We start from the raw sequence: 20,308 nt of genomic DNA, 5'->3' as shown, positions 1-20,308 counted from the left end.
TCTGTTTATGAACATCACAATATCCATTTTACCTATAGTGACTTCACTGAGCTCTGGTTTTTGTTTTGTTTGTTTTGTTTTTTAGTGAGCTTCTAAGCAAAGTGCTTTTCAGTGATACATCCCTAAACCAAGTCTTTAAGAGGACTAGTAAAATTACTTGAGGCCAGAAAGATAGTACAGCAGGTAAGTCATTTGCCTTGCATGAGGCCAACCCAGTTCAAGAGAGAATACTGAATATAGTACTCAAGCATAGCCAGGAATGATCCCTGTGCCAGAAGCCAGAAGTAAGCCTGAGTACTGCCAAGTGTGTCCTTCCCCATTCCCACAAAATACAAGAGATTACCAGACTATTTAATAATCCCATAATAAACCATATATTAAGAACCATGTCCCTCCAAGATCTGATGTAAACATTCTCCAGCATAGCTGCATAGCTGGAAATGTAAGGATCTCGCCTACTACAATGTTATCACTAGAAATCTGTAAAAAATGAGTGAACAGAATTCATCTTAGACTATCATCACACAAAATGTCAGCCATTTTCTTGGTCTTTCTGAAATCTACTACAATCTTCAGCAAGAAAACACAAGAAACTCATTATTAGGAGGCTTCTGCAATTTCTGGTCTGTGTTGTATCCTGAACCACACATACATACATACACATACATACATACATACATACATACATACATACATACACACACACTCACACACAGCACCACCATAACCACCACCAAACCTTGTATGCGCCTTTCTGGCTTCATATTCTTCAGAATCTCATTTCTCCCCTTTGTGCTCCATTACCAAAACATGAATAGAATTTTTTTCATTGTTTTAAATTGCATTTGTTTTTATTTTGGTCCTTATCTACTGGTACCAACACACATTCTTAAATAGTTCTGTCCCAAAGTAATAGCAGTATTGATATAGTTTGTCATTAAAGCAATATACACTTATTGTATAAATCTGAAAAAAATCAGAAGACATAATTTCCATTCCAGAGAATGAACATTTTAATAACCCTTTCTGACTTACTCTCTTATGAATATATTTATAAATATACAGCCTTACATTTATAATGGCATATACTATAATATTTTATGTTTACAGGCTTTATTAATATTTTAGGTAGCCATTAAGTATCACCAAACACTGTTTAAAGTCACTTCACAATATCCTATCCAATAAAAATACGATGTACTAAGCCATTACTTTTATTGCATGATAGTTTAGTTCTTCCAGATCATTATTTTTCCCAATACTTTACCCCAATATTAAGTCTCATAGTATGCACTATAGTACAACAGATGACATAGGAGATAAGAGTGACTTCTATGGTTAACCTTCCTCCATTTAATTCCAGGTGATCTGTTTGCTTGTGTTGTGATCTGTCAGTTTGCTACTCAAGAAACCAGTTGAACTACACCAACCATGTTATAGCTTTATGTTTACTTATACTTACATTATTAACTAAGTTTTTTAATAATCTATAATACATTTCTTTATCTTGATATAGATATGATAGTCTTCCTTTATGGGATTGTTGAGGTGATTCCAAACTCACATCTATAAGTATATTATGATTGAACCTGAAAGTATATGGTTTGGTTTTTGTTTTGTTTTGTTTTGTTTTGTTTTTTTGGTTTGGGGGCCACAAACCAGCCAGAAAAGGGCATTCAAGGTATGATGGTGGTGGTGGTGATGTGTGTGTGAGTGTGTGTGTGTGTGTGTGTGTGTGAGTGTGTGTGTGTGATTCAGGATACAACACACAGACCAGAAATTTCAGAAGCCTCCTAATAATTTCTTGTGTTTTCTTGCTGAAGATTGTAGTAGATTTCAGAAAGACCAAGTGTCTTCACAAAGACACTCAGGGGTTATTTCTGGCTATGTGCTCAGAAATCACTCCTGGCTTGGGGGACCATATGGAAACCTGGGTATAGAACACAGATCCGTCCTGGGTCAGCCGAGTGCAAGGCAAACACCTTACTGCTGTGCTATGGCTGTGGCCCCCAAATATGTTGTTTTTATATGTTCTTATTATAATAGGATTAGGAATAAAACTTTCCCCAGTCCTGATAGGAGCTTCCTACTTGGTGGATACTTTAAAATAAAATATGGCCTTCTTTATGTTCTCTTCTATGTTATTTCTTCAGAGGAAGAAAAATAGTTCTTCCTTGAAGGTGAGTTTGGAAGAAAAGAAGTTAGTATGTGCAACATTATAAATTGAACAGTGATCCACTTAAGTCTATGTCTAGGACTAATATCTGAAACTTATGGTTGTTATTTCCTTTAACAAAAGAACCTTTGATAAATACCATTAAGACACTCAAAATGATATCCTGAATTTAGGAGCTATTACAAATCCCATGACAAGTTATCTTTTTTTCCTGTATTAATTTTTATTGATGTAATACTGCATAAAAGAAGACTGCATTTTTTAGAGTACATTTTGTACTTCAAATATTTTACTATACCATGCTCACCACCAAAGTACCAGTATCCCTAACAAAGTACAAGAATTTTTCCTAAATATGTTTTAGGGGTACATTTTTTCTTCTTCTTTATAAATAATATATTTAATTAAGTAGCATAATTACAAACATGTTTGTAGTTGTGTTTCAGTTAAAAAAAGAACACGCCCCTTCACCAGTGCTCTATGGCCATACCATCCTGAACACGCCCCATCTCATCTGATCTCTGAAGCTAAGCAGAGTCTGGCTTGGTTAGTACTTGGATGAGAAACGAGTTATCTTAATGGAAAACAGACATTTGGCAGATACAAAGATAAGGTATTGGGAGGTTCCTGGACAAGATACAGACAGATAATAAAGAAATATGATCACTGGCCAAGAAATGTGAGGAGACACCAGAAGTTGGAAGAGGCAAAGAAGGATTCTCCTCATCCTTCAGACCAGGCTCAGTCCTAATAATAGATTTTCATTTAAGATTTATGGCAACCAGAACTATGAGAGACTAGATTTCGGTTGTTTTCACACACATTTCCATTTGTGAAAGTAACCCGCTGGACTGCAAATCCCATGAACCCTAGTCACTTTAAATGGATAATAGTTACACATCCATAGGACCACAGAAATGACTGCTTTTCCCTTTCAGAAGCGTAGGGTTCTGCCTTTGGGCAGGCATGTCTGGAGAGCTAGTGCTGTCTACCATGTTGTCTACCATGATTCATTTAGACAAATCAGGACATAAAAGGTAAGTATAAAAAGCTTACTTGTTGAAGAAATAAATAGGCTTTTCTTCCATTTTACCTTTATCTGTGTAAAAAATAAATCTTAATATTTTTATTTAAACACCGTGTTTACAAACATGATTGTTGTTGGGTTTTAGTTATAAAAAAGAACACTCCTTCACCAAAACAACATTCTCATCACCAATACCTCCATCTGTCTCCCCCGGCTGTATTCGAGACAGGCTTTCTACTTCCCTCACACATGGACATTGTTATGATAGTTCTTACTGCAGTTATTTCTCTCTGACTTATTTCACTCAGCATAATAGATTCCATGTACATCCATGTATAGGAAAATTTCATGACTTCATTTCATGACTTTCATATGGCTGCATAATATTTCATTGTGTATATGTACCACAGTTTCTTTAGCCATTCATATGTTGAAGGGCATCTTGGTTGTTTCCAGTCTGGCTATTGTAAATGGCACGGCAATGAATATAGGTGTGAGGAAGGGAATTTTGTATTGCGTCTCTGAGTTCCGAGTATATCCCTAGGAGTGGTATAGCTGGATCATATGGGAGCTCAATTTTAAGAATTTTGAGGAATATCCATATTGTTTTCCATAAGACTGGACTAAACAGCATTCCCACCAGCGGTGAATGAGAGTTCCTTTCTCTCCACGTCCCCACCAGCACTGATTGTTCTTGTTCTTTGTGATGTGTGCCATTCTCTGTGGTGTGAGGTGGTATCTCATCGTTGTTTCGATTTGCATCTCCCTGATGATTAGTGATGTGGAACATATTTTCATGTGCTTAGGCAAGGAAAGCCTCTTCAACAAGTGGTGTTGGGACAACTCGTCAGCCACTTGCAGAAAAACAAACTCGGATCTCCATCAAACACCATGCACAGGTTAAATTCAAATGGACTAAAGACCTTGATATGAGACCCGAGACCATAAGGTATATAGAACAACACATAGGTAAAACACTCCAAGATATTGAGTTTAAAGGAATCTTCAAGAGGAAACAGCACTCTCCAAATAAATCAAAACAGCAATAAACAGATGGGACTATACTAAGGTGAGAAGCTTCTACACTTCAAAAGAATAATGCCTAGATACAAAAGCCACCTACAGAATGGGAGAAGCTAATCACCCATACCCATTAGATAAGGGGCTAATATTTAAGATAAACAAAATACTGTCAGAACTTAACAAGAAAGAAAATCTAACCTCATCAAAAATGGGGAGAAGAAATAAACAGACAGTTTCTCAGATCTTACTTTTGTGTTCAAATCTCAGGAGGAAGAGGTTGGAAGCTACAATAAAATTGGCTGCTTTATTCTCTAAACATATCCCTTACATTTGCTTTTTTTCTGTTGTTTATTTTGGGGAGGCCACATCTGGCTCAGAGGTTACTTCTGACTTTGCACTCAGGAATCACTTTTGGTGGGTTCATGGGACCATATGGTATGCTGAGAACTGAACACAGGTCAGCAGCCTGCATGCAAGACAAGCACCTTATCTACTCTACTAGCTTGCTTTTTGAGAGAACAGTAGAATTCTTTTATGTAAGGATGTGGATACTCTGCTTTCCTACATTCTATCATATTGCCCCAATTCATATTTTTCAATTTAATTTTAAATCATTTCTGGAAGTTCCTTTTCTATTTCAATCTTCTGTGATGTTGTTATTAAATACCGAACACTTGCCTATGGCTTATTTGTAAGTTCTGCCATCACTTCACAGTGCTAACACAAAATTCTGTAAGATTTGTTGACATCTCCTTGGGTTTATTAGCAGCATCAATCTCTTCCTGGGTCATTGAGTCACAGGGCTCTAATGCCAACTTACTCCTCTTCATCTTTCAAGTGCTTACTACTTCCATGACATGGTTACTAAACTGGTGATGATCAATGTCATAAGTATGATTTGGAGTCTCACATTGTGTGATCATGAACACATTAAGTGTGCCATGACATCTAAACTGGAATTTTATGCATTGTAATGCTGCACTTCTCCAATTTAGTCATTATTCTCAAGCAAAATGAGTTATTTCCTAAGTAACCTAAAACTATATTATGTAAAAATAAAATTGTCATTAGGATCGGAACAATGGTACATTGAGTAGGATATTTGTCTTGCACACGGTTAAAGTAGGCTCAATCTCTGGCACCACATATAATTCCCTGAATTTGCCCAGAAGGATACCACATTACAGAACCAATAGTAAGCTCTAAGCACTGCCTGGTATGGCCTAAAACCAAAAATAAATAAAACACAAAGAATGTTATAGCATGACCTCATTCACTCATATATAGGATATAAAATGGCAAAGTAAGAGAATGGACAAAAGTCAAATCAAACAAAAGCAAACACTTAGATCATAGAGCTGACACTGCTATGAAGAGAAAGGTGGTAAGGGAGGTTGGGACCCAATGAATGGTGAAGTGATGAGCTACTTATGGTGGTAGGTAAGTGTGGTAACATTTGTTTTGAAGAGATTTCAAATTGTACACCTAGACCATATCCAGGCCGATGAACCATTACTGCAATAATATTTTTTAAATTAGAAAGCTATTGTTATAAAAATAAAATACATTGTGGATTATGCTAAAATATATTTCTGCTTTGCATTTAATAAAAATGTGTGGCTGTCATAAAACTTTTAATGAAGATAATATTCACAGCTTGAATGCAAGTGCAACTCAAATATAAAGCTTTTTTCAAGGACTGCAAAATTTTAATATGAACTAATGAAAATAATATATGTATATTTACATATACATATAGGGTTCTTTCTGAAAATGGAGTGGTCTTTGACATTAATTATATTTCATGATATATTTGACTGCATTATAAAAAAGCATACTAAAAACTATTCTTTTTGCTACAACATGTTAACTAAAGCATATAGTACTGTGTACTTTAGCATGATTCTAGATCCTTAATTCTTATTTGTTCAATTGGTTATAAAACCTTAGAACTTTTTAGTCCTTATCAGTGAAAAAAACCTCGGTTCAGAACCGTATGCCTTGGTCCTGTTAAGCCCACACATTTAAAAAGTAACAATCATGCAACTTTAACAGTCATGTGCTTCTGCAATATTATATAACCCTTAACCAGAAATATCCTTCCTTATAATCCATACCATTCAGACCACAGGAACAAAGCATGTTTCCCTCATCTCTTGCCTTTATTTCTAGGGAGGATAAAGATAGCGGAATCCAAATGTCTAAAAGATGTGCGAATTATACCAACTGCTAATTTGAATGCATGCTGTTTTGGAGTTTGGGGAAGATGTGAGTAGAAGGATTTAAAAAAACAACAAATTAATTAGTTTATTACTGCTTCCCTTTTAGATGCCAAGAATATTGGATTATTGCATAATCAGATAATGTTTAAGAATGGAGCAGAGTCATTATATTTTTATTTATATCTTAGAAACACAAGAATTTATTTTGCATGCACCATATAACATAATATAGCACCTTAAATCCCTTTTATTTAAGGGAAATACTCAGGGGATATTTATTTCGAAGAATGGAGCATGTTAAATAATTTAATTTATTTACTGATGGTTTGAGGGCCACATCCAGTGTTTATCAGGGGCTATTCCAAACTTAGTGCTAGGGTTTGTTCCAAGTCATCTTCAGAGACAAGGTGTTAAATCTGGTATTCCTTTGTTTGTTTGTTTGTTTGTTTGTTTGTTTTGGGGTTACACTTGGCGGCACTCAGGGGTTTTTCCTGGCTCTGCTCTCAGAGATCACTCCTGGCAGGCACAGGGTACCATATGGGATGTCTGGATTTGAACCACCATCAGTCCTGGATTGGCTGCGTGCAAGGCAAATGCCCTACCACTGTGCTATCTCTCTGGCCCCAAATCTGATATTCCTGAATGCAAATCACATTTTCCATCTTCCACAACTAACCTACCAGCCCCTCCCTTATTTTTATTCTTATAATTGCATAATACTTAGACAGAGGGTATGTGGGTCTGTATATTTTCTCTTGCCAAGAGCCCTGCAAATGATAGGAATGGGGCCACCTCCAAGTAGACAACTGTTGGAATAACCAGTCTTAATTCTTTTCAGGGTAATTCTTTTTGCTGGTACTTATCACTCATTGGATGGAAACACCTTTGGATTGAAGCACCTTTTGGATTAGTCCCTTACTCTACCTGTTCTCCACCCAGAGTGTGGTCTTTCACTTCCCAATAAAAGTCCTGGGTCTCAGTGAGAAATGCTTTCGATTTCAATTTTCCATAACTGAGCTTTCTACCTGCTGGCCTTAGTAATAGGAGCAGAAAGTTTGGAGTGGAATTTTCCTGGCCCTTCAACTTTGTAGGGATTATTTCCTGTGTTAGATTGGGGTCAAGAGTTTTTCTCTTCAGACAATCTGCCCTCGACACTGAGCTCAAGACTTATGAGTAGTCCCCACATATGTTTGACTAAAAGCTAAAGATCAGAAGCAGTTCATAATATAGATGTGATTGTTTTTCTCCACTGATTCCCTTCAATTTATGAACTCTGCAAGAAGAATGTTCTTAGGCATCCCTAAGGAAGGAGTCCAATGTCGGTGATAATTTTATCAAAAATATTAATTTCTGGATAAGATATTACTGAATAACAGTAGAGAAAAACAAAATGATAGTATATTAAATGCTATTCCCCAGTATCCACAAATATATTTATTATGCAATCTAGTAACATAATTAATTGTACAATCTAGTAACATTCAGAGAAAATGAAGATGATACCTGAGTGGCAAATAAAGAGTTTAGGATGTACCGAATGTAATTCCTATGTCTCAATCATGGTGCTGGCAGATGGCCCTGGCAGGGTTCACATTGAGTAAATCTCACCAGGAAACGCTGATACTGCGCATTAGCATCTGCTTCTAGTCCCCATCCTAGCACACCTAGACCACTTGAGAGTACATGTAAAAAGACTGTCTTAGCATGTGCATTCATTTCCAACATGGCTCTGCCAGTTTACTCTAAACTAAAACGATTAAGGCCACACGCTTCTTATCATTCAATCTCATAATGAGTTGTTCTGGAAGCTTTCTGGGAAAATCCATCTCCTTAACTCTTACAGCTTCTAGAAGCCAAGTGCTTCTTCTGAGGCCTCTTCTGCCATTTCCAAGCCCATCATTCACTCTGATTCTATGATCAAATCTCTTTTTCATTCTGACTGGGATCCACATTTCTCTTAGAAAGACCCTTATGATTAAATTCAGTTCACCTGGATAATCCAGGATGATCTCCCCATCTCAATATCCTTAACTTAATTACATCTGCAAAGTCCCTTCACTTTGTAAGGCAATATTCTCCGCAGCTCAGCAGATTAAGATGTGCATCTTTGTAGGGCCCTATTATTCAGTTCCCCCCAATATCTGCTTATTGATTGATCACAGCAGGCATACTGCAGACATTTTGCCTTTATTAAGTGCTGGCTGAGTTCAAAAATCATCCAGGGTCAATCAAGGGTCAGAGTCCCTTCCTGGCCCACTGCCCAACGGTACTGTCTAGCATTGCCAAATAAAATGCTCTGGGAAATAAAAGGAATGCTCATGTCAGTGACAGCAGGAGGTGACGGGCTTTGACTGATAAACTCCTACTGATGAGCTCCCTACTACAGTCAGAGGTCCAGCCCCAAAGGTCCTTCTTGGCAGATTCTATGCAGTCACTTGTCCACACAAGCTCCCTAGAAAGGGATGAGTGTGGAGAAAGCACTTGATCAAAGAGACAAGGGCTTTTACCCTGAGAGAAGAAAGGACATGTGTTTTCTTTTTCTCAGAAGTTGCATGTGAAAAAAACACTTGAGTGAAAAGTAAAGGGTTGTACAAGTTAGATTCACTTGAAGTTCTTCCCTTCTTTCCTTTTTATAAGATATGCATCACTTCTCAGTTGTGGAAATTACATCCCATGTTGGGTTTCAGTTTCTTCATCTGTCAAAGGGAGATGAAAATATCCTAGTCATATCCTAGACATATCCTGGTCATATCCTAGTCATATCCTAGATAATAATATCCTAGGCTTCTAGGAGGGCTGAATGGCATTCATTTACACTGTGGAATAATTACCCCCTAACCTGCTTTAAAAAAAAAACAGCTTTGTTTGATTTAAAGTCATTTCCAGCTTTCTTCAAAGACTGCATTCGTGAGCATTGCCTATTTTGAGGAGTTTGGCTTTTCCTCATCAAGGACAACATATATTACTTGAGTGAATTACTAAAATGAGATCATTTGAGGTATGGAAAGATAGCACAGAGAATAGGAAGCATACGTCCCATATGTTCCCCAAGCCTGCCAGAAGTAATCCCTGAGTGCAGAGTAAATCCTGAGTACCCACAGATGTCGCCCTCAAATTAAAATTAATTAAAATTATATAATTTATCAGAGGTCACAGCTCAACTGTTATGTCTCACATACTGCCATCTGATGACCTCCGGTTATGGGACATTTCAGAACTCAGTGGCAAACATAAGTGCTCTGTTCTGCATACCTGATTTAAGGCAAATGCTTTCATCAGTATCTTCATCAATGAATAAGTGGCTATGCCAAAGACCCTTGGTTCTCTCTGATTCTCTACTTGTTTGCCCTTAGAAAGTAACATCTTTCATGCTTCCCAAACCTGTCCTGCATCATTCAGTTTCTTCAGTCTTATCTGTATTGTTATCATGTCAGCTGTCAGATCACACTAGCTTGTGTTTTCCTGTGATGTCAGGTACAAAACAGTGATAAATGTATCGCCGGTACTGTGTTCTCTTGAAGGTACTACAAATGGAGATGCTCACTCTTTTCTGTGGGTTCAACAGCACCATTCTGGAGGTGCAGAGGGGGTGATAAGGCTCTCATCAGGATTCAGAACAATAGCTCCTTTCCTTTGGGCAGATATGGTACAGGATTGCGTAAAAAATAAAGGACAAAGGAGTGCCAGAGAAAATCCAGAAATAAGGCAAGCAACAGGACTTAGTATCAACTGTGGATTTTTGAAGAATTCTAATGGTACTTACTACTTACTCTAGGTGTTAGCAGACTGGAATATTTTGCACATGCTATGTAATTTTGAGGATGGCTGAGAATGAAATGGCTTTTTCTGTTTCCTGTTCCTTAGCATGTATCCCATAGCAATTCCTTAGCAATGTCCCATAACCAGAGGTCATCAGACACCTTAGAACAAGGGTCAGAATGAATGTAGGTCTTAGAAAAGAGAAACCAATGATTCAGAAACACTGAAATCCAAAGGGCTTCCACCATATACTATAGGAACTTAATTTATATCCTTTCTCTGAGCTTGTATTTTTTGAAAAATAGATATAATAATAGTGACTACATTTCTGAATTTCTGTTGAGATTCTATGCAATAATAGAACATGCACACTGACTCTTCCATTTAAAAGATAACATTAACTATTAGCATTTTATTATTATGATCATCATCATTAATTAATTAGTAAAACACAATAGTTTTTACCAGAAGTCATGAGCACATATTCACTGAATCTAAATTTGTACACACAAAGTGTTCTATGTCTAGTTGGCTTTTTCTTATTTGTATTTTTCTAACAGCCTACCAGAAATAAAAGAAAATTACAGATGTTATTGAAAATAACTCTTTAAATGTCAGGGACACATTTAATATATGTTAACAGAATGAGTTTGCTTTCCAGTACTCCACAGAAATGAACTAATTAGAAGGAATAAAGAAGCATAAAAAGAAAATATTCTTCAAACAGAACATGAAAAGAGAGCTATTCTTCAAATATTTATAGTTTCAGCCCAGAGTCCCCCATGTTATTCAACAATAACAAGAAGGTGGGGGAGGGTCATGGTATAATATGGGGGTTCAGGGATAACCTCTAGAGAACACCATGGTTGAGCAAGATTGCATTCTTCTGGTAGGGTCTGGCAGGAGAACTATATTCCTCCTCTCTGTAGGTTGATGGGACAGTTGATGGGAAAAGATGAAGGTAAACATTTTGGAATTTTCTTAAATATTTGGATGCAAAAAAGGCATTGAAAAATTAAAAGGGACCAGAAAGATAATACAACAGTTAGGACACATCTCTTTCAAGCAGATGACCTAGGTTAAATACTTGACACCCCATAGTGTCCTCTAAGACTTAGAAGTGATTCCTAAGCACAAAAAGAGGTTTAAGCTCTGATTACCAAAACAAAAATTAAAAAAATAATAATTTTGTATTTTCATTACATTTCAGTTATTCAAGCTACAAGCTAAAGACACGAGGGAAAAGTGTTAGAATGAATCAAATTACAGATTCAGAACCTGGAAAGACTTTCTAGGCTGCTGTATAGGGTTCTAGAGGCTTCTCTTCTGGAGAGTTAGAGATTTGACAAGTTTTAGCTCTGGTGTCTTTCTGATTCCAGGTGAGTCTGAGGGGAAAGAGGACATTAACTGAGGTCTGTTCTGGCCAGTCAGCAGCTGTCAGAGGCAGAGCAGTAGACAAAGATGTGGTCACTTCAAACAAATCTGCCAATTCACTCATTACCATGGATATTTAAAGCTGGACTGAATTCTCTTCCACTCACTTTCGGGACAGTCTGGAAAGTTGGGAGTAGGCAAGGGTCAAGTTTCTTTGAGCAGAGGCTTTCTTTTTTTTATGGAAATAGGATTTAATTTAATAAATTAATGACTTGACACATAACTATAGTCTACAGAGTTTGCAATACAGTGACAAAAATGTCAGATTTTAAACAATTCATACTATTCCAAAAATAAACTATTTCAAAAATAGCATATTTTAAATGATTGTCTTTCTTGATTTCTTCAACTGCTATTATACTTTTCCTATATCTTCATTAAGAATGACTTACTATTTTTTACATCTTGGTGATTTTATACAATGAATAATATTTTACCTTATATCACATAAATTTACTTCACATTATATTTGAATAATACTAAAATTGTAAAATGTCAAAGTTTTTTTCAAATTCAACAGCCATTAGTTATTAGAAATAAAAAATATTTTGAAGTAAAATAGAAGCAATACTAAATAACTCAGTATTAAAAAGCTACATGCAGAAGTCCAAAAGTTCTGAGTGTTTCTGGGATCTGGAATATTTTTCTGCCTATTTTCTTTCTTTTTTTAATTTTTTATTTAAACAACTTTATTACATACATGATTGGGTTTGGATTTCAGTCATGTAAAGAACACAACCCATCACCAGTGCAACATTCCCATCACCAATGTCCCAAATCTCCCTCCTCCCCACCCAACCCCCACCTGTACTCTAGACAGGCTTTCTATTTCCCTCATATATTCTCATTATTAGGATAGTTCAAAATGTAGTTATTTCTCTAACTAAACTCATCCCTGTTTGTGGTGAGCTTCATGAGGTGAGCTATAACTTCCAGCTCTTTTCTCTTTTGTGTCTGAAAGTTATTATTGCAAGAATGCCTTTCATTTTTCTTAAAACCCATAGATGAGTGAGACCATTCTGCATCTTTCTCTCTCTCTCTCTCTCTGACTTATTTCACTCAGCATAATAGATTCCATGTACATCCATGTATGGGAAAATTTCATGACTTCATCTCTCCTGACAGCTGCATAGTATTCCATTGTGTATATGTACTACAGTTTCTTTAGCCATTCGTCTGTTGAAGGGCATCTTAGTTGTTTCCAGAGTCTTGCTATAATAAATATAGGTGCTGCAATAAATATAGGTGGTAAGGAAGGGATTTTTGTATTGTGTTTTTATGTTCCTAGGGCATATTCCTAGGAGTGGTATAGCTGGGTCGTATGGGAGCTCGATTTCCAGTTTTTGGAGGAATCTCCATATTTGAGCAGAGACTTTCACTTCAGAGAACTGAGTATGAAAAGTTGTGACCAGAAGAGGAAAGACAAATAGACAAACACAGGGCACACTCAGGCATTCTGAAGAGAATGAAATAGCAAGTGTGTTTTTAAATTGTGAAAATTTACTAGAAACCTATAATGTCTAGCTCGTGCCATAGCCAATACATTTACATCTACTGAAAGTTGTTCATAGTTGAATGAAAGGCTATTAGTGACATAAGTGCATAAATAATTATGAACACATACAAATATGTGTATATATATATAGCTCATAGGAAAACTTTCTTAAATAGTTCATAAAATATCTTAGTCATAAATGGATTTATTTGAGTATGATCATTCAAATTCTCAATACTGATTGAAAGAAAATAGGTAGATAGATAAACATATGGATAGATAGACTGACGGATGGATGGATGGATAAACAGTGAGACAGACAGGTAGATCGATAGATAGATAATAGATAGATGATTGATATATAGATGATGATAGCTAGAGAAAGAGAAATAAAGAGAGAATATCAATAGATAGATAGATAGATAGATAGATAGATAGATAGATAGATAGATAGATAGATAGATAGATAGATAGATAGATAGATAGATAGATAGATAGGCAAACTAGAATGAGCAGGTAGTCAAAAGAAAGAACTACCAGGTAAAAATAAATCCTCCTTTCCATGCTAAGAACATTATGTAATACTTAAGATGATAAAAGCATTGGGTGGATATTTAATTTTGTTATATAAACAGGGAGATAAATGATCTTAGATGAAATTGCTTTTGGAGAGAGCAGAAAAGAGGTTAGAGAAAATCACTGACAATATTTTTCATAGCAGAACTGCTAGAATGATTTTGCCTCTGCAGTTAAACTATTGCATAATTGATTCTCCCAACATTTGAATTGGGGCCACACCTGGAAGTGATCAAGACTCACTCCTGGTTCTGAACACAGGGATGTCCTCTGATGGGGCTGAGAGGACCAAATGAGATTTTTGGGATCAAATTTTTGTCCACATGCAAGGCAGAAATCCTAGCCTTGATGCTATTCCTATGGCCCTAAATTTAATTTCTTTAAAGAAAGTATCTATCCTGAGCTTCAGAGTCTGGAGGGGCCAGAATCTAAACAGAAACATTTCCATGAACCAGACTAAGTGCCTGTCTTTTCAGTTAGTTCCCCAGTCTGTAAAATAAGAGTAATTAAGGCTATTTTGTAGTTACATATAAGAATGGTCCATAAACAGCTCCTATTAAGATGCAGACAGCAAGCTCTTTAACAAAGTATTTTTCAGTCATTTGAATTGAATTGAACCCATGTGGGTTTCTCATTAAAATTCAGACTCCTAGAGTATATTTTAGAGTATACAAATGCTACTACTGGGCCTCTATGCTCAAAGACTTGCCCATTTTATAATGTCTTGACTAATCTTTGATGTCTATAACACAGGAAGCATAAATTGAGGTATCGTATATACTTGGCCTCAATCTCTCCCTTGCACAGACTACTAATCTGGGAAGTTTCCTTAAACTATCCTGATCTCTTGTTTCTAAATCTTTAAACAAAATATAATGTTTCTTCTACACACAAAACTCAGCACTGGGCCAATCATCAGCAGGGATTCAATACTTAAAAGTTCCTCCTCCCTCCAAGAATCAGCTTTGTTTCTGATAAAGAAAAAAATTATCTTGGCACAATACAGAATCAGACAGTTAAAATTAAAACCTCCAGACACTGAATCGCATCCAGCTTCAATTGAGTATACTACCAACAGCTGTTTATGAGTTAGGCTGATATGTATGTGCACAAGATTTTTTTTAGAAGAAAATTAACATTTCAGTAAGCTGTGCCACAAGAGGTCAGTTTGGCAGAGGACATCAGTGCAAAGAGAGTTCAAAGGTAGAACATGTGAAAGGTGGAAGGTATCTGGAAGGATTTCTTGGGTAAGGAACCCATGGATAAAGGAAGCCAGCAGTGAGCTTATGAAATCCTCAGAAGTATCTAAAGTGAGGGAGACATTTAGCAAATCCAGAAGAAAGTCATGTCAGATGTTTTATGTTGTTGTTGTTTGTTGGTTTTTTTTGAGAACAATAATGATTTGTAAGACATTTTAAATTTTTATTAGCTAAAGCACTTCTTTTAATCAATGGTAACATGGAAGCACAGTAGAAATGAGCAGTTTCTCTAGTTGAGAGAGAATTCAGATGTGCTAAAAGACACCTACTTTGATCTTCACAGAAAATGTCATGGAAAGTGCATGGCTCAAATGTGAAAGATGAGGAAAACAGACAAGAAGAAATAAGAAGGATGAAATGCATAAGAAGACCTGTATTTACTGAAGTTTTCCCACTACTAGGTAGCACAGTTGCCACCAAATACTGCCCATGAATTGAGTGCCATTATCACAGTTATCACTTTCCAAATATTGAAGACAAAACCTGAAGCTAAGGGAGTCACTTATCCAATGAGACTAGATATTACATATTCTAACAATTCTGCAGGAATAGGTGTTTCTTTCCCCAAACTAATGCTAAACAATGATGGGTCTGTAGCTCCCATAACTGCCCCTTTCAACTTTGGTGTACCCCAAAGGCCTATTTGTCTCAAATGCTGACATTTTCTTTGTTCACGTCTCAATACACACAAATGTCCATGTCTACTTATACAAATTTATATCCAATGGACCATATTTCTTTGTTCTTCTTTGTATAAAACAAAAGCAAGCATTCTATTTAAATGAGAAATACGTTTGTTTGGACAAAACATTCCAATGTCCTCAATATTTATCATTTTCTCACCTTCGAAGAAAATAAAATGGAGGTCCTTCAGGGAAACCAGAGGACTAACACTGATGGCCAAAGTTATGAAATGGTATGTTATGTTACATGACCTTTGAATAAATTTTATTTTCTGTCTCCTGCTTGGATTATAATCATATCATCATTCCAGGTATCTGGGAACACTGCGTATTTGTTGTTCCTTCTTATAGATAACTAAACTATTGCTGGGAATAAACATGTAATTTAACCAAAGGCATCTGTTGAATAACAGCCCTGGATGGGGCTGGATGGTGATGGATGGAGGGTGAGGTGAGGCCTTTCTCCTCCAGCTCGGGCCACACAACTGCAATTTCCTTCAGCCGTCGGGTCTGCAGGTTCAGGATAGTGGTGGGGAGAGAACTCGCAGGCAGGTTTCAGGAGACATGAAGCTTTATTCAAGGCCCTGGCCAACATGTGTAGCCTATCATAACCTTTTATGCTGGATCTTTATTCAGCCCTGCATTCTACCCCTTTCAGCCATCTCTTCTCCTGCTGCTTCTTCCTCCATTCCTCTTGCTGAATCTCCCCCAATCTCCCCATCAATCCATCCTTCAAATCTTCTCATCAAGGGCTTTTATGAGGAGATGGCTGAGAGGTCGGATGCAGGGCTGAATAAGGATCCAGCATAAAAGGTTATGATAGGCCACACATGTGTTGGCTAGGGCCTTGAATGAAGCTGATGTCTCATTAAACCTGTTTGTAGATTTCCTCGCTGCTACTCTGAACCCTCAGACCCGCCAGCTGGAAGGGGTTGCAGACAAGTGGTCCAAGCTGGAGGAGAAAGGCCCCTCCATCCATCCACCTCCATCCAGCCACAGCATCCAGTTGGTAAGGCAAATATGTGATTGTAACCAAAGGTCTTAATCATTAATCACTTAGGAAACACACAGAGAAAAGAGTGAATCAAAAGATCACCCCATTTTCTTGTGTCCTCTTTTATTTCTTGAAGCAATGTTTTGTAGTTTTCTTTGTAAAGGTCCTTCATCTCTTTAGTTATGTTGACTTTGGTGCTGTTGTTTTATTTTTTAATGTCTATTTCTTCTCTATCATTATTTGTGTATAAGAAGGTCATTGGTTTTTTTGCATGTTTATTTCGTAGTCTGTCACTTTGCTATACAAATCTATTGTTTCTAGAAGATATTTGGTAGGGTCTTTAGAATTTCCTAAATATAATATCATGTCATCTGCAAACAATAAGAACCTGACTTTTTTCTTTCTTGTCTGCATGTCATTGGTATCTTTTTCTTGCCTAATTACTATGGCAAATATTTCCAGTACTATGTTGAATAGGAGTAGCAAGAGGAGACAACATTGTCTTGTGACAGGTCTTAGAGGAAAGGCTTTCAGGTTTTCTCTGTTGAGTATAAATGTATATATGGGGTTGGAGTAAATGGCCTGGACTTATTGAAAAAATTTTCTTTCATTTGCACTCAAAATTTGTTAGATGAATGATCAACTCTGTACCAAATTCTGTGCAAGCTAGTGGATTAGACTAAATAATAAGGACAATAAAATGCCTGGTCATTTATAATCATATTCTAGGACACAAAATAGGCTAACATTAAAGTCTTCATTACACTGAGTATTGTAAAGGAAGTAGCAGCTTTGTGGAGAAAAGTAATGGTGGGGGGCATGCTGCTTTGCATAGTTGCTAGAGAGTTGACTCATCTTTAAAAAGAGCAGCACTGGATTCAAATTCGAAGGACAAGCATCAGGCACAATGAGCCCTGGGAAAGTTAGTTGAGAAGAGAGATAAAGGCCAATCTTAGAATCAGAGCTAAGGAGAAATAAGGAGGCAAATGATAATAAACATAAAGGAAATGTGATGTGAGTTTTTAAAGGGAAAGGCAACCATGAGCTGGAGATTCTCAACCTTTTTCTAACTACAGCCTCCTCCTTTCCTGTGTCACCTCGTCCACTGATTCTACCTGGGGTCCCCAGTTATATCCATTTACAAAATTTTTATCTGTGCCCCCCCTTCCTTTGGGTTCCTGTCACATTTTGAGGGGCATGTATTTAGGTCAATTTTCTTTTCTTACTGTAAAGGGAAACAAAAGTAATTTACACAGCAGATTGGAGTGATTAAACCTGCTTGGCACCTTCAGAATATATCTGTGAGTAAATATTTGAGGAAGGGAATGATCAGAGGGAGGAAAATTAACCTATGTATTATTTCAAGCAATAGACAGTTGTCATCTAAACTAAAATAAGTTGAAGAAACACAAATTAATTTTGAACAGACTTGAGTGAAGAACTTGTCAGTGGTTGGAATGAGAGTTCGACGGAAATACAATCAGGAATAACTTTTAGAAGTCACCTGGAAAGCTCAAGTATTTCAGCGATAAGCACTCTGCAGATGAATGGAGGAGCACATGTGGAAGGGGTGCAAGAGAAAAGGGCATCTCTTTTGATATTAGACTTGAAAGCACTGGAATTATCTGAAAGAAATAGCCCAATAAGTTAGTAGAAAAACAATTGAGCTTGGGACAGTGTTCAAAACGGAGCTATGAATCAAAGTCTTCCAATTGTTCTTGAGTTATTAAATGCTTTGGGTCTGGAAGAAATTACCAAGGAAGAGTACATATGAAAGAGGAATATAAATCCTGCCCAAGCTCTGGACAGTATAGAGCAAAGGTAAAGAGGCCCACAAGGCGACCAGTCCTGCACCAATACTGTGAATGGAAATGACCAGGTAGCTGTGAGTTGAGTCAGAGAAAGCTTCAGGGAGCATCTCAACAGGAAGAAGATGACCCAGACCAGAGGAAACAAGGACCCTGCAGGCCATTGCCTCAGTGTTGCTGAACTTTTGGGCATTATTCTTTAGGACTTTGCTTCTATTTTTCATGTTATTTTATTCATGTTTATGAGAAATATGGTAGAAAATAGAGAAAAGCTCTCTACGTCTGTCTCATTCTCATTCTGTCAAAAAACCACATCCATGAACACACACAAATACACATATAAAAATAAGAGAAAAATAAGAGAGTTATATCTCTTTTCAAAGGAATTTTAGACTCTATTATAGGAACTTTTTCTTCTTTTTTTTCTTTTTTTAAATATTTTTGTTATGTAGTCGAGTTTCCCACATTTGGGGAAATCGCAGGGGTCAGCACATCTGGAGTGCAATGGATAAGCCTCGCCCTGGGGAAACCACCTTCATGACCATGGTATCTCCTCTGCCAGGTAAGTATATTATTATTGGAACTTTTAGACTATTTATTAAACAGCAGTAACATCAAAGTGAGGACCCTGTGTTCTGTGTTCTATCTCTTCATCAGAACACTGTGTGGTTGTGGACACAGAAAGAGATACACAACAAACAGTTGGAGACATGGACTGGTGAAGGTGAAGATTTGTGCCTAGAAAGGACAGAGGAACCAGGAAGATCCTTTTCCTCCTCTCAGGTCACATGCACTCCTGGGAAAAAAGTTTCCAAAGCTGTCCTAAACACCAGGAGAGCTGATTAGAGGTTTAAAAGGCACGACAGTATCTCAGAGACAAGAGAGATGAGGGCTGGTAGGTGTAGTTCATGACATGAAGCTCATCACACAGAATGATGAGTGCAGTTGCAGAGATGACTACACTGAAAACTATCATAACAATGTGAATGAATGAGGGAAGTAGAAAGCCTGTCTCGAGTACAGGTGTAGGGGGGTGGGGAGGAGGGAGATCTGGGAAATTGGTGGTGGGAATGTTGCACTGGTGAAGGGGGTGTTCTTTACATGACTGTAATCATACAACTATAATCATGTTTGTAATCACGGTGTTTAAATAAAGATAATTATAAAAAAGAATAAATAAAAGGCACGACAGGATGGTCAACAATTTATGTCTGAAGGTAAACAGACCGTTGCCTTACACTTTCAATACCTATTTGTATTATACCATAAAGTTCTTTGATTATATTTTCTTCATAATTTCTAATAAATGTGCATTTCAAAGAATGGAAAACTTACCAGTGTGATATGTGGTATGTGAGATGTGATGTCACACTTTATAGAAAATAGTGTTAAACAAAATGCTGAATGTTTTCCCCTTCTTGCTATAAACTTTTTAAATATGATGATGATGATGATTCATTAAATTAAGGAGTCAGCTCCCATTCTCGGTTTCCACTTTAGCTTAGGAAGCTCCTCCCACAAAATAAATCTGATGAACTATGGATCAGATATTCTGATAGAGAGTTTCAAAAGCCATTTTGACATGGAGAAACTGTCTTAGCATCTGCTCCAACACATCGGCTTGTGCTGACAGCTCTATACCAAGCAATAAAGTAGCTGTTAGGCTGTGAATACATAATCTCAGTGTTTATTTTAGCCTTAGGTAGTGAGATATGGGGTCACGATGTCCACGTATAAACCCATCTCTGAGACTCGGAATATGACTTAACTTTTTCTGTGAACATTAATTCCCATAGCAACCAACTGGGGATAATGGTGAGGAAAGAGAAGAAAAGGAAGAAAAGAAGGAGGA

General features: G+C 37.0%; 1 pseudogene; it reads right to left on the bottom strand.

The window, feature by feature from the left end:
* Positions 1 to 18,899: 18,899 nt before the first annotated feature.
* Positions 18,900 to 19,026, bottom strand: LOC126032806 (uncharacterized; annotated as a pseudogene).
* Positions 19,027 to 20,308: the final 1,282 nt, after the last annotated feature.

This window comes from Suncus etruscus, chromosome 16, assembly GCF_024139225.1.
Source record: "Suncus etruscus isolate mSunEtr1 chromosome 16, mSunEtr1.pri.cur, whole genome shotgun sequence".
NCBI classification, from domain to species: domain Eukaryota; kingdom Metazoa; phylum Chordata; class Mammalia; order Eulipotyphla; family Soricidae; genus Suncus; species Suncus etruscus.
The sequence above is the reverse complement of the archived record's forward strand: the minus strand, read 5'-3'. Positions and strand labels throughout refer to the sequence as shown.